This window comes from Oryctolagus cuniculus, chromosome 15 (assembly GCF_964237555.1).
Source record: "Oryctolagus cuniculus chromosome 15, mOryCun1.1, whole genome shotgun sequence".
Lineage (NCBI taxonomy): Eukaryota > Metazoa > Chordata > Mammalia > Lagomorpha > Leporidae > Oryctolagus > Oryctolagus cuniculus.
Window position 1 is genome coordinate 79,906,443 of NC_091446.1, and position 15,413 is coordinate 79,921,855.

Genomic DNA, 15,413 nt, shown 5'->3' on the forward strand with positions numbered 1-15,413 from the left:
TTACTAATTAAGATGGCCCAAGCACTGGGACCGTCTTCTACTGCTTTCCCAGGCCGTAGCAGAGAGCTTGATCAGAAGTGGAGCAGCTGGGACTCGAAACAGCACCCATATGGGATGTCAGCACTGCAGGTGGCAGCTTTACCTGCTATGCCGGCCCCTGTGGGCTTCTTGCAGAGGTTACACTTCCAGGTGCCCCTGTGGGTCCTACATATGGACTGAGCAGGGGAGCTGTCCTCTGTCCAAAATCAAGTTAGAGGCAGCCTTTAGAGGCTTATTGCAAAGGGTTTTTTTTCTTCAAAGTCTCTTGACTCTCCCTGGTCTTACCAAGACAAGGTGGGAGATTGTCACAGGTTCTACCTTGCTTACTAGATTCAGGGAACAAGACCCCTCTATTCCCCACAAAAGGAGGCTTTTCTGAGTCTGGTTTTGTTAATGCACTGTTCAGTTGCTCCACCAGGTTTCCTTTCCTGCTGGACCAGCCTATTTCACTAATTCCATCTTCCTGAGTGTGCCCTTTTATCTTCCACACACTTCAGAGTTCCTCCATGCTGGTGAAATATTATGCATGCAGCTATTTGGGGGGGATTCCATCTTTGTAAACCCATTATTTGAATAACAACAGCATGGTCTGAATTAGGCAGAAACAGAATGGAAACATTATATACTGATGTTGGTATCAGACTTTTCCTTCTACCTGGGAGCCATTTTCCTCTGAGCATCAGTCATAAGATAGAGATGATCTTACCTACCCCAGATGGCTGCTTGAACATCAGATGCCATGGGGTGTGTTCAGATCCTGCCACAGAGCCAGTGTTTGGCTCAGTGGGTTAAGCTGCCTCCTACATTAGAGTACCTGGGATGGAATCCTGTTTCAGCACCCAATCCAGCTTCCTGCTAATGTGCCTGGGAGATAATTGATGATTCAAGGACTTGAGTCCTTCCCAGCTATGTGGGAGACCTGGATGGATTCCTAGCTCCTTGATTTGGCCTGTCCCAGGCTCAGCTCTTGTGGACCTTTGGAGAGTGAACCAATGAATAGAAAATCTCAATTCTCTCTCTCCCTCTCCTTCCCTTTCTCCCTCCCTCTCTCCCCCTCCCTCTCTGCCCCTCCCTCTCCCCCCCCCCCTTTCACTGTGCCTTTTGAATAAATAATAGTTTAAAAATCTTATCACAGTAATTGGTTTAAAATAGGTCTTTGGTACATGTTGGTACATTTTTAATTCTCTCTTGAAGGTTAACCCAACATGATCCTTTCCCCATTTGACTACCTGAAACATTTCCTAGGAGGGAAGACTTGGGATTCAGGCTTGGCCAACACTAAATTTATTACCTCATCACTTTCTGTGAGCAAGAGAAGAACAGTGTCAAGTGCAGTGTGGTTATTGAGGACATGGGTTCTGGAGTCGGTTCTCCATAGCTGTGTTTCTGAATCTGCACAGATGTATATCCAGGGTCCAGATGCCAAGCTTCTCCCTCATCCACTTGCCTGTGGACATAATATTGCAGTGGTCATAATAGTATTCAGTCCACATAACTCTGCAGATTAAAGAAGAACATGTGTGTGAAATGGAAGTATAGATTTGATACTACACAATAAGTGCTGCAAACTACTTATACTTGAGTAAAAAACACTTTCAGTGGAAGTGAATAATGAAATTCATAGCAACCAGCCATGGAGTGAATTTGCTTGTCATCAAGATAATCAAGAAGAAATAGTGACCAAAATACTCTGCTCCATTTGCAGACTTCTGGAATGCTAGGACTGGCAGTGCCTTTGGAATTCTAACACATCAGTATTTCCCACATTGTGATCCACAATGATTAAGCAGTTTTCTAGGGAAAATAATATCCTGTGATCAAAAGAAGTCTGGCAGACATGACATTCAAATCCTTCCCATGCTTTGGAGTTTTAAGTCCACATTAGAATGTTAAAAGCTATGCAACTCCATAGTTTGAGAAACTTATTTACAATTGTTTAGCCAGTCTTCACCCAACCTTACTTGACAATGAAACCACATACTTTACTGAGCACCCTTTGAGTTCTCTAATGCTGCACAAGAGATTGCCTCCACATTTAGTGGTTTCAGATAACAGCGAAGATGTGTATTTCAAAATCCCATGTATTTCCTGTGCTGGAAGGTGGAAGATGCTGTCCCAGTTGGTGCTGTCTGGGGTGCCACTTGTCTCATGTGATTTCTTGTTTCCAGATGGCTTTCTTACAAAGGTGTGCTCAAGACAGTGTTTCAGTAGGGCCAACAACAGAACCATTAGGCAGCCAAAGGCCTAACTCCTGAAAGTTGGACAACAGCACTTCTGCTGCATAGTATCAGGTAAAACAAGTCACAAGGCCAGGCTGGAATCCAGGGATGTGAACACTGCTGTTCCTCTTGGTGGGAGGCCAAAGTGGCATTGCAGAGGGTCACTGAGAGTGGTACAAGGAAGTGCCATGGCCATCTTGGAGTACAATCTACTACTACACACAGAACACAGTTTAGGAAATGCTAATATAGAATAAGCCCCACATTTTCTGGGTTTTGATACTGAGATTCATGGGCATTGATTGGTTTTCCCAAGGATACATAGCTGGTAGTCCACAGAGCTGAGGTTACACTCTGGTCCCCAGACTCCAGGTTTTCTTACTTTACCATGTTGTTCCAGAGGATGACTGATTGTGAATGATTTCAGTGTTGTCCAAACACTTCCTCCCTAAATTTTCAGGGTCCAAGAACTTGTTGTTGGCCTTCTAAGCCAGTCTGGTTTGACTGTTAAAACAGGAATAACTCAATCCACCAGGGACTTGCTTCCTGTCTGTCCCTTCCATTTAGGATAGGTTCTGGTCAAACTTGGTGGTTTTGAATGGCATGTGCAAGGTGAGCTGTCTCTCTGAAACCTCTCGTGAGAACCACGTAAGCAGGTTCTTTTCTTTTGCCAATACTTTTGCTGAGTTTTCTGGGTCTCTATTGAGTCCAGCATGTTTACAATCCACAGTCGGATCTTTACCTAACCCCCCATGTCTCTAAAACTACAATCCACCCCAGGTTAGTTACATCAGTGAATTTACTTAATGCTTATCTAAAATGGCAACTTATCCTAAACATGCCTTTCATGTTATTAAAATGCTTAAAAGCAAATCCAGAAATAATAACCCCTCCATGAATTTTCCTTGAACTGATCAAGATAAGCATGAAAACCTAACCTGATTTTTATGTCTACAAATTCTGCTCAAGCCCCTTCTACTTAATTTTTATGAAGACCCCTTATTTTGCATGCTCTGTGAGATTTTTATTGACTTTACTCAAAGCATGTATGGGGCTTGGACATTTTCTACCTAAGTTCAGTCTTCTGTTTATGTATAATGTGTTTGAATTTTATTTTATTTTCTTTTAATGCCAGCACTATGACTTAGTCTTGGATTCTGTGCTTTCCAATGGAGGAAGACGCATCTGAATTGCTCTTTGCAGAAGCCCGAAGTCATATCTGCTGCCCCAGTGAACGGGGAATACTTGGTAACAACAGCTTGGTCAATGTCTCCATGACAGGGACCCCTAGCCACATTGCTTAAACATTTGCATGAACTTGACTTTAAATGTCCTAGCTTGCTTTGCTCAGGAAGCCTAATGAAAAAGACACATTAAACAAAGGCATGCTTTGCAGACAGGACACGAGACTGTGGCTTTGTATTCCTTTTGTATTAATGTTTATTGTGAACAGAACCCAGCCTCTCTCTACATGGCATTTTCTGCTCATGTGTCACAGCATGACAGGCTCTGAAGGCTGCATCTCCTTCCCATTCTTAGCTCATTACAAGGTGGGGTGAACAGAAGGATGAAGGGTTTTGTGGCTGTGATTTATGCATGAGGAGCAGAGGTGGATGTTAAGTCCCTCACCTGATATTTAAATCTAAGGCTACCAGGGAACTAAACAGGAGAAAGAAAATAACAGGTGACATTATAAACATAGCCAGTATCAAATAAACTTTGAAAGATCTCTCTGGAAATGCTGTTAAAATGCAGCTCAACTCTTTGTTTATTTGGTTGATTTTCTCTGAGGCTGAGGGTGCAAGAAGCAGGAAAATAAATACATCATGTGATGCCTGTGTTGCAGAACTACAGAGAGGCAGGTTAACTGATGAAGTTCAAGTGTCAAGGAGAAAATCCCCTTTGAGCCACTTTGGATCTCGGAAGGTGCCAATCTTCCTGGGCCCTGATATTAAAGTCCTATTAGTGTGAAACTAGGTCCAGTTGGCAGAAGAGAGCAGCAAATGACATTTTGGAGGCTGGCCTAATCGGATGAACAATTAAATCACATTCCCCTGAAATCTGCCTTTCCAACTATTGTCTGTGCTCATGTCAAGATGGAAAGTCACTTTGTGCAAGCATGTTGGTTTAGAAATGAAATGTCCTCTAACATAAATTGAAGCAATTTCTCTGTTCATCAGGTCACCTTTCTAGAATTCTCTGAGAGTCACCTGCAGTCACAGTCTTCCCTTTAAAGCATCTGCCCTCACATCCACCCACTCCACTCCCTACCTTTCTTTCTACTTATCGACTCACCAGAATTAGTAACTCATTTTGGTGCTATTTCTGCTGTAGGGTTACCCAAGTTAATATGTATGTAACTGTGGCTGACTCATCATTCACTGGAGTTTGAAACATCAGAAGCAATGAGTTAAGGGAATGGAGAAGGAGACAGCAAGGTCATTGCAGTCTCCTACCAAACAAGCTTTCTTTTCCCTGGGGACTGGGACCAGTTTCCTGTGAAAATGTCAGGTATCATGGAAGCGAGTTCATGAAGGAACTAAGATCAAAATGCTCCAATGTGTTCTTTTAGAAAATGAGAACATTATAGGAGAGATGTGTGCAGTCCTCAGAGAGGAAGGGTTGTTCAGAGGTGTGTGTGTGGTGGTGGTGGGGCAGGTAGGTTGATGCAGGAGACTGTCACAGCCTAGGTATTTACTGTAGGGACAAGAGCCACTAAGCCAACTCATCTCAAGTCAACCCTGGGAGCATTTGTGGGGAGGTTGGAAAGTTAAAATGAAGGTTCATGAATCACTGATAAAAGTTTTTTTTTTATATTTTTTTATTTAGTAAATATAAATTTTAAAAGTACAGTTAATGGATTACAATGGCTTCCCCCCCATAATTTCCCTCCCACTCACATCCCTCCCATCTCCCGCTCCCTCTCCCATTCCATTCACAACAAGATTCATTTTCAATTATCTTTACATACAGAAGATCAATTTAGTATATATTAAGTAAAGATTTCATCAGTTTGCACCCACACAGAAACACAAAGTGTAAAATACTGTTTCAGTACTAGTTAGCGCATTACTTCACATTGGACAACACATTAAGGACAGATCCCACATGAGAAGTAAGTACACAGTGACTCCTGTTGTTGACTTAACAATTTGACACTCTTGTTTATGGCGTCAGTAATCTCCCTAGGCTCTAATCATGAGTTGCCAAGGCTATGGAAGCCTTTTGAGTTTGCCGACTTTGATCTTATTCGGACAGGGTGATAGTCAAAGTGGAAGTTCTCTCCTCCCTTCAGAGAAAGGTACCTCCTCCTTCTTTGATGACCCCATTCTTTCCACTGGGATCTCACTCACAGAGATCTTCCATTTAGGCCTTCTTCTTCTTCTTCTTCTCCCCCCCCCCCCCCAGGGTGTCTTGGCTTTCCATGCCTAAAATACTCTCATGGGCTCTTCAGCCATATCCAAATGCCTTAAGGGCTGATTCTGAAGCCAGAGTGCTATTTAGGACATCTGCCATTCTATGAGTCTACTGTGTATCCCGCTTCCCATGATGGATCGTTCTCTCCCTTTTTGATTCTATCAGCTAGTATTAGCAGACACTAGTCTTGTTGGTGTGATCCCTTTGACTCTTAGGCCTATCATTATGATCAATTGTGAACTGAAATTGATTACTTGGACTAGTGAGATGGCATTGGTACATGCCACCTTGATGGGATTGTATGGGGATACCCTGGCATGATTCTAACTCCACCATTTGGGGCAAGTCCGATTAAGCATGTCCCAAATTGTACATCTCCTCCCTCTCTTATTCCCACTCTTATGTTTAGCAAGGATCACTTTTCAGTTAAAATTTAAACACCTAAGAATAATTGTGTGTTAATACAGAGTTCAACCAATAGTACTAGAACAAAACAAAGAGAAAATACTGAAAAGGATAAAGTATTACATTGTACATCAACAGTCAGGACAAGAGCTGATCAAGTCACTGTTTCTCAGTGTCCATTTCACTTCAACAGGTTTCCCCTTTGGTGCTCAGTTAGTTGTCGCCGATCAGGGAGAACATATGATATTTGTCCCTTTGGGACTGGCTTAATTCACTCAGTGTAATGTTATTAGAGAGCATTGGAGAAACTCTGCAAGATATAGGTACTGGCAAAGACTTCCTAGAAAATACCCCAGAAGCACAGACAGTCAAAGCCAAAATTAACATTTGAGATTGCATCAAATTGAGAAGTTTCTGTACTTCAAAAGAAACAGTCAGGAAAGTGAAGAGGCAACCGACAGAATGGGAAAAAATATTCGCAAACTATGCAACAGATAAAGGGTTGATAACCAGAATCTACAAAGAAATCAAGAAACTCCACAACATCAAAACAAACAACCCACTTAAGAGATGGGCCAAGGACCTCAATAGACATTTTTCAAAAGAGGAAATCCAAATGGCCAACAGACACATGAAAAAATGTTCAAGATCACTAGCAATCAGGGAAATGCAAATCAAAACCACAATGAGGTTTCACCTACCCCGGTTAGAATGGCTCACATTCAGAAATCTACCAACAATAGATGCTGGAGAGGATGTGGGGAAAAAGGGACACTAACCCAATGTTGGTAGGAATGTACATTGGTTAAGCCACTACGGAAGTCAGTCTGGAGATTCCTCAGAAACCTGAATATAACCCTACCATTCAACCCAGCCATCCCACTCCTTGGAATTTACTCAAAGGAAATGAAATTAGCAAACAAACAAGCTGTCTGCACATTAATGTTTATTGCAGCTCAATTCACAATAGCTAAGACCTGGAACCAACCCAAATGCCCATCAACAGTAGACTGGATAAAGAAATTATGGGACATGTACTCTATAGAATACTGTACAGCAGTCAAAAACAATGAAACCCAGTCATTTGCAACAAGATGGAGGAATCTGGAAAACATTATGCTGAGTGAATTAAGCCAGTCCCAAAGGGACAAATGTCATATGCTGAGTGATATAAGATTTTTTTAAAGTCAGCTTTGCTAACACTGAAAAGGAACCATCTAACTTTGTCACTAGAGTGAGCAGTCTCTTAAAGGCCAGTTCCTCTGATGGACTGCATGCTGGGGAGATACCATAACTTGTATCTGAAGCTATATCATGCATATTTTCTCCTACCCAAGCAAAAGTAGAGTCAGCTCCTCAGTAAGTAATCAAGTAGTATATGTTTTTTTAAAAAATATCTTTTTAGAGCTCCTGATTCTGGAATGTGGAATAGGTATTTCTTTCTTTATTACTCCCACTAATGATTACTGAAAAAATTGGCTATTATTTAGAAAACAAGGATAAGAATACTGAAAGGTATAGAAATGAAGGCAGACCAACTAGGGACTTTAGCACCCAAGAAATAACACAGTGGTGAATTTCCTGGGTTTCCTTTGTTCTTACATATTTCAGACTGAGACCTCAAGAAGCCAGCATTTCAGAAGTCCCAACGAGTGTAGACAAAATAAGCCATAACCAAAGCCTGCTTTCTCTTGTCAAAGAATCAAGAAAAGCACAGCCGAGCAAGACAGAAATCACTTAATCAGCAATCATTGGATTGCACATAAAGACCCCAGTTAGTCCTATCACACCAGACAAGGCCAAGTGTGGAGCCTACACTTCGAGCTTCTTAATTCAGAAACGAACAGCAGCACCCTCCTTGGGATGGTGTCAAGGCCCAATAGGGAACTTAGATTTTTCATCTTCACTTGTCTTTAGAGAGACCTGGCTTGTTGTCAGTGGAGGCCATATGGAACTCTTGTGTGTTCACCCCAAAGCTAGCCACTCATTGCAGTAATGAGACACCTCTCCTCCTTTGTACTGGGGTAGTGTCCTAGGAAGCATACCAGAGCCTTCTAGGACACTTTTGTTTTGTTTTGTTTTACTTACAATGCAGGGAGGCACCATGGTGAATCTAGAGGAAGGAAAGAGGGTGTGTGTGTGTGTGTGTGTGTGTGTGTGGGTGGGTGTGTGTGTGGAGAAAAAGAGCAGCAAGTGCATGAGCAAGACCAAGTCAGAACTAGAGATGTGTAGAGCAGCACATACGAAAAGTACTACACTAACATATGAGGGCTCTTGGAAAATGAATCTAATGAGAAAACTATGCATGGAAATTAAAAAAAAATGTTCTGTAGCAAAACAAATGAAACATCTGGGTATACTTCCAACAAAATATGTAAAATCTCTATGAGGATCACCACAAAGCTCCTAAAAAATATCTCAAGGAAGAACTAAACATTTGGAGACAAATTCTATGGTTATGAATTGGAAGACTTAATCTAGCCAAGATATCTGTATTTCTTCACTTGATAGACCAACACAGTCTTAATCCAAATCCTATCAACGTTTCCAGCGCTGTGGCGTAGCGGGTGCTGACATTCCATATAGATCCTGCCTTGAGTCCCGGCTACTCCTCTTCCAATCTATCTCTCTACTACGGCCTGGGAAAGCAGTAGATGGTGGCCCAAGTGCTTGGGCCCCTACCGTCTGTATGAGAGAATCGGATGAAGGTTGGGGCTCCTGGCTTCAGATCAGCACAGTTCCAGCTGTTGTGGGCAATTGGAGAGTGAGTCAGCAGATGGAAGACCTCTCTCTCTCTTTCTATCTCTCTCTCTCTTCCTCACCTTCTCTGTGTAACTCTTTAAAATAAATAAATCTTCAAAAAAAATCCTATCAAGATGTTTTACAATTAGCAAACTGATTTTAAAATGTATGTGGGGAAGAAGATACCCCGAAGATCCCACTGCCCATAATTGAAGATGAACACACTGGAGGACTGACGTGTCACAGCTTCACTAACTTATGAGACAGCCAATCATGGCAATGTGGGACTGGTGAGAGTCAGAATGGTAACCCCGGAAGAGACCTTCACGAATACAGTTATCAGATCTTTGACAAGAAAGCAAAGTGATACAATGGAGAAAGTCTTCTTAAGAAAGAGCACCAGGTTAGTGAAATCTCCATTCCAGGAGAGGGCAAAGGACTGTCACCAAAGGCAGGTGGCTTTCAATGGAGATGCATGCCTGCAGGTCACCCTGCACATGGATGGCCAGGGGAGGATGGTTCGAGGCCATAGGCACCAGGAAAGTCTCTAGGTGTGCGTTCCCATTAGTAACAATGTTTAGGGCATGTGCCAGGACAGGTGGACTGCCTGCACATCGCTGAGTACACTGCGGTCCACCCAGGAAGCCAGGGCAGAGCAGGGAGCACAGCACAGGCTTGACCTGGACAGAGGCCTTCCCATCCACTTTGCCTGCCCTGTAGCAACCTTGCCTGCAAGCTCATCATCGGGCTCACATCTTCCCCCAGATAAGGAGCAGAAGAAGAAGGTGAAGACTCCAAAATATGGCCTTATGGTTCCCAGGAACAAGAGGACCAGCCTTGAGCACTGGAGAACAGGAAGCAGGCTCAGGACTGGCCCATGGCTGTGGCTCCCCACCCTGGAGAGATGAGTCATCAGCACAGTAGCCACTTGTCACCCTCTATCTCGTCAGATTCTGGCCTCAGTGTGATTCTGCAAAAAGCACCCTGTGGGGACCAGCGATTCTGAGCCCTTGGGGTCCTGCCACTGACACAGCCATGGCTCATTCAAGAATGGAGTACAGAGTGGTCAACTCCAAACCAGACTCAACAGCTAGAGAATCCTAGGCCTTCCAGACCCAGGGGAAAATGGCTATGGCCTAACCTGCCCCATTGGGATGACCCAGGTGGCTTCTGATGAACAGGGCCTAGTCGCCTTTTGGAGGTCGTGTGGGTTGAGGAAGAGGCTACAAGTGTCTGGGACCCTTGGAGAACTGGGATGCTCTCTCTGCCCAAGGCAGGGTTGCAGACTCCTTCCCTGTGGAGCCTCCAGACCAGGAGCCTCTGAGCCAGGAGTCTCTTCTCCCAACATCAGGGGACATATTCTCCATGCTAATGACCCCTAGTGACAGCATGACCTGGAGAAGCTGAACCCACTGTGACAGCAGCCCAGGAGGCCTGAGCTGCCAGAGGGCATGTGGGCATCTGGCCAGCCAGGTGTGCCACCAGGACTAGCTGGACATTCTGGGGCTGCCTCCACCCACTGGCATCCTGGTCTGTGGTCAGAAGTGCCCTGGGGTCCTCTCGCAGGCTCAGGCCATGAGATGCTGGATTGTGAGATGGGGCAGGGAGGATGGAAGGCAGAGAAGGAAGAAGAGTGGGAACCTGGTGCCCACACACCCAGGACAGTGCACAGAGGTGATCATGGGCCTGGTCCCTTGGCTGGACCCACACTCCTGAACTGTCCCAAAGGCCACATATACCCAGCCATTCCTGCTCCTCTGGTCCTTCCCTGGTCCACGCTGGGCACAGGTCAATCTCAGGAACAGATGGAACACCCTGAGCAGGGTCTCTCATTGCATCTGGAGGCTGTGGCACCTCCAGCCCCTTGCAAGGGACTCAGGGACCCTGTGTGGCAGCTCGGCTCCAGGGGTCACAAAATCAAATACATTCTGAAATAAACAATTTAATATACAATCAACAAGGGGCAGAAATTCCTGGGTTCCCTCACGAAGGAGGGAGGGGTATGTGGCAGCCCACAGGTGCCTGGGTCTGTGTCCTACCGCATCTGCTCTGAGGGTGCCCATAGCAACTGTGGCAGTGGACTGGCTCCTTGGCTGAGATGAACTAGGGTGAGGCCGCTCAGGGAGGGGGAGAGGAGCTCCAGAGAGGAGCCTTGTCAATCAGGGAGGTCAATGGGCATAGAGAAGCTAGGCTTCTGGCTGAGTTCAGCTAGGGTGAGGCCTCAGGTAGGGGGAGAGGAGCTCCAGAGAGGAGCCTTGTCCATCGGGGAGGCCGCTGTGCTTAGACAATTTAGGCTTCTGGCCCGTCTGAGCTGGACACCTGGTGGGCTGTTCTTCCCCTCCAGGTGCCCACACACATCCAGCTCCTCCATGGAGTGGGCAGCAAGGAGGCCTTGAGCCAGGGAGGGCACACAGGCCTGGTCTCCCAGCGCAGGGCTGGCTCCTGCAGGCTCCCACCCATGACTATCCCCAGAGTGCATGGGCTCCCATGAAGGGAGGGCATCTTCAGCCCTGCTTCCAGGGCTGGTACAGCCTGCATGGGCCCGGGATCCAGGGGCTCTGAGGCAGGTGAAGGAGGGGCCCTGAGACCCTGCTGGCCACCCAGCTCCAGGGGCCAGGAATCAGCACCTTTGACAGGCGGGCTGAGATTTGGGAGGCCCCCCCATCGGGACAGGTCTCCCCTGCTCTGCAAGCTCTGTGGGGCCAAGAGGCCCAGGCCATGCAGACACTCTGAGGACTTCACAGACAGGGCTGGGGACGAGGGCTCCGGGGAGGCGCCCTCTTCACAGCCTCCCTCCTTGTCCTCTTCAAAAATCGTTTCAGGCAAGATGAATCCCAGGTCCCGCAGCAGCTTTGGCCAGGGCGACACAGGGCACTCGGCAGCCCGGTCTTCCTCCTCTTCCTCCTCCTCTTCCTCCTCCTCTTCCTCCTCTTCCTGCTCCTCCAGGCCGTTGTAGTACTCCTCGTTGTCAGAGTCGGAGTCGTCATCTTGGAAGGTCATGTTGAGTTTGGTCAGGGAAGTCCAGCGCCGGAGGGGGCCTGCTCATCCAGCCAGGAGCACTGTGGGCCCGAGAGGTGGGTGGTGCCCCCTGACCCTGAGGCCCCCGTGGAGGAGCCCTGGCCGTGGGGCTGGGTGGTGCTCTCGCCACGACTGCCCTCCTTCTTGGCGTGTTGCTTGGTTTCGGGCTGGACGGGAGATGCGAGAGGACCGGTCTCCCCGGGGACAGAAACTGAAGCCCCCACTGGCTCCTGGGGAGCTGCAGCAGCAGGGTGGCAGCCTTTGCTCTCCTCAACGATGGTCTTGAGGGACACTGGTGGGGGAGTGCGCTCCTGAGAGCCAGGCGGCACCTGCAGGGCCGGGCTGCCATCTTCGGTTGGTTTTGCTGGAAGAACAGATGGGTTTTGCTTCTGTACAGCCACCATCTGGCCTGCAGGGTGCCTGCCCTGCCCTGACCCTTGGGGTCCCCATCGCTCGGTGTGATGCTCAGGATACCTCCAGCCTGCTGGCCACAGAAGGAATGGTGCATGCAGCCTGGGCCATGGGAATGACAGGGACACCTCTGGTTCTTCCCCCAAAGCGCACAGACTGGACAGGCCTTGAGCCCCCCTCCTCACTCTCTCATCTCTGCGGACTGCAGGCACCAATGCAGGACCCCATCACCTACCCCACCTGAAATCCTGGGCCCTAACAGTGCATTGGCTGAGTTACCCGCATCTGAGTCCCTCCTGAATTGTAGGAAGGGAACTGAGCCTAAGATGATGGGGGTGAGAGCTGGGGTTGTGGGGCAGACATGGAGTCTGGTTCAGGCCCTCGGGGACAGGGAATGCAGTTTCTAAAGAGGTGGCAGTGGTGCCCTGTGTCCTCTGCCCCTGGGCCACTGTCCCTTTCCCGGTGAGATTGGGCTGTCAACGCTTCTGTCCCACTAGCACCCAGGGGAAGCAGCACCTGGAAGCACAGTGGGGCCTCCCCAGTGCCTGAACAACCTGCCCCTGGGCCCCCACTGCCAGCCCCTAGAGCTGGGACAAACCCATCTCTGCTCTGCATGGGGACCCATGATCTCAGGTCCTTGGTGGCAGTAGCAGCAGGGGACGAGCACGGAGACCCCTCCCCACCAGAGCCCAGAGGCCAGCGCTGCTCCGGGTTCTGCTGACTTCTGTTGGCCTGAGGCTAGGACTGCAGAGCATACACTCAGCTGCACTTGGGTTCTGCCATGGGGGCCTGCAGCGCCTGCCTCTACGCCCACCCTGCTCACAGGAGTGGACTCGGCCCCCACAACTGGGCTAAGGACACCTGGGCCTTCCAGGGGTCCTCAGATGGCTGAAGAGGATCCAGTGCCTGCTGGAACACCCTGCAGGAGGATCCAGGGAAGCTGCCCGAGGCCCCGCCAGGCCATGCTGTCAGAAGCTCCTGAAAGCAGAACTGCTGAGCCCGGGGAGGACAAGGAGGACTAGGAAGAGGTGAGTCCCTGGGTGGGGCTGCCAAGGCCTGGCACTCCCACTACTGACTCCCCCAATGGAGAATGGGACAGGGCTGTGTGCTGGACTCACCTTCGGGAGGCAGGAGGCACTGCAGCTTCCCCAGCTCACGCATGGAGGCCCGCAGCTGCCTGATGACTGCATCCTCGCTCAGTGACCAGGCCTGCTTCAGGGTCACCTGCAGGAACTCCTGGTTGTGGTCCCTGGACATCTTCATCAGGCACTCTAGACATGGGGGTGGGCATCAGGCTAGGAGGAGCCCTAGGGATGGTGTAGCCACCATGGCTGCTCCAATCCTTGTTCCTGCTGCAACCCCTGACCCTGGCCCTGTCCCCCACTTGCTGGCCCTGAGGCTCAGCCTCAGCTTGGACCACCCTCAGCAGGACAGGGCCTGCCTGGTCTGCACAGCAGGCTCCTTCCTGTGTCTGCTGGGGCTGGGGGAGCTCAGCCCTGCTCAGAGTCACAGGCCACCAGGTTAAGAGAGCCAGGCACTGGGGAAGGAGCACATGCAGGAACTCCTGGATATGGTCCTGGGACATCTTCACCATGGGCTCTAGACATGGGGGTGGGTGTCAGCCTGGGAGGCGCCATAGGGATGGTGCAGCCATGGTGGCTGCTCCATCCCTGTGCCTGCACCAGACATGGTCTGCAGACCCCCTTGGACACCCATGAGTATCAAGCACTAGAGGGGACTGACCAGGGGACACTTTTCCTGGGCAATGACCTTGGCCACTTCTCCCTGTGGACTTTGAGTTTTTGCTGTTGGGGATGAAACGGGATTCTCAGAGCCCCCTAAGTCGGCCAAGAACTCAGAAAACTCATCCCTCCCCCAGGTTCTGCTCACCCAGGCCAAGCATGAGAACCCCCCAAGTCCTCCATCCCCAGCACCATGGCCTCTGATGGCCCTGAGGACTTACTTCGATGGACCTTGAGGATGGTGTATGCCATGATGGTGAGTATGTGTGCGCCCTCAAGGATGTAGATGTCCCACATCTGAAGTGCCAGGGGGAACGGCACCTGGGGGACAGAGGCATTGGAGGACCCCGCACATCAGGGCCTCAGCAGGGCCCACAGTGGGTGGGTGTGTGGTGTCACAGGGCATCCTAGCTGTGTCCTAGAAGCCCAGAGAGAAAGAGCACCAAGGCCTATCCAGGACCCTGGTGCCACCCAGACTGCTCTGCACACTTTGGAAGCCACACTGGGATCCCAGACTCCCATGAACCTGGTAGATGGTTCAGCCCTTGGGCTGTGCAGAAACTAGCCTGTGCCACCCAAGGTCTATGGATCTCTTGCCTCTCACTGTAGGGCTCTGGCCTTTGCCAGGCTCTCAGGATGAGTCCTGGTGGGACCTGTCCCCTCCTTGCTGTCCCTGAGGCTCAGCCTCAACTTGGACCACCCTCAGCAGGACAGGGCCTGCCTGGTCTGCACAGCAGGCTCCCTCCTGTATCTGTTGGGGCTGGGGGAGCTCAGAGTCAGAGGCCACCAGGTCAAGAGAGCCAGGTACTGGGGAAGGAGCTTCCCTGGTCAAGGGGTCCCTGGGGCACTTACCCCATCCAGGAAGCACTGGATGTACCAGTGGGTGGTGTAGTCCTCAAGGCACACCCCCTCCTTCTCCTGAGAAGAGGCAAAGGCAGAGGAGGCTCAGGGCCCAGGGCCCAGGCCTAACTCGCTCTAATCTGCGCCCTGTGGCAGAGCCCTTGGGTACAGGAAGCCCAGCAGCAGGTGCATCCCCTCTCATAGCCATGCAGGTTCTTGAGGAAACACAGGTCCCTCAGTCCACTCTGCCCTGGGGACAGCGTCTCCCTTCAATCTACACAAACTCTGGGGGACCAAGTGCTGGAAATCAAACCAGCACCCAAGCTTCCGTGGACCCCAGTAACCAAGGAAAGCCTTGGTGAGGACATAGCCTCCCCTGGCCCAGGAAGCAGTCAGGACCCCTCTCTGTCCTCCCCTCCCTGAGCACAGAGCCCCCGAGGGGAGAAAGGAGATGTTTACTTACCAGGTGTTTCTCCAGGGAGAGGAGCACGCGATGCATGATATCTCCGAGGTGTTGCTGGAATCGCTCCAGTTTTGGGGAGTCTGGTCTGTAGAAATCTGTGTAATAGCAACCCACCAG

The 15,413-nt window shown here is 49.3% G+C and overlaps 1 long non-coding RNA gene across 14 annotated transcripts in view; it reads left to right on the top strand.

The window, feature by feature from the left end:
• LOC103346767 (uncharacterized) overlaps positions 1-15,413 on the top strand; it is a 319,456-nt gene that overhangs the window by 235,462 nt on the left and 68,581 nt on the right. The window lies entirely within an intron of this gene.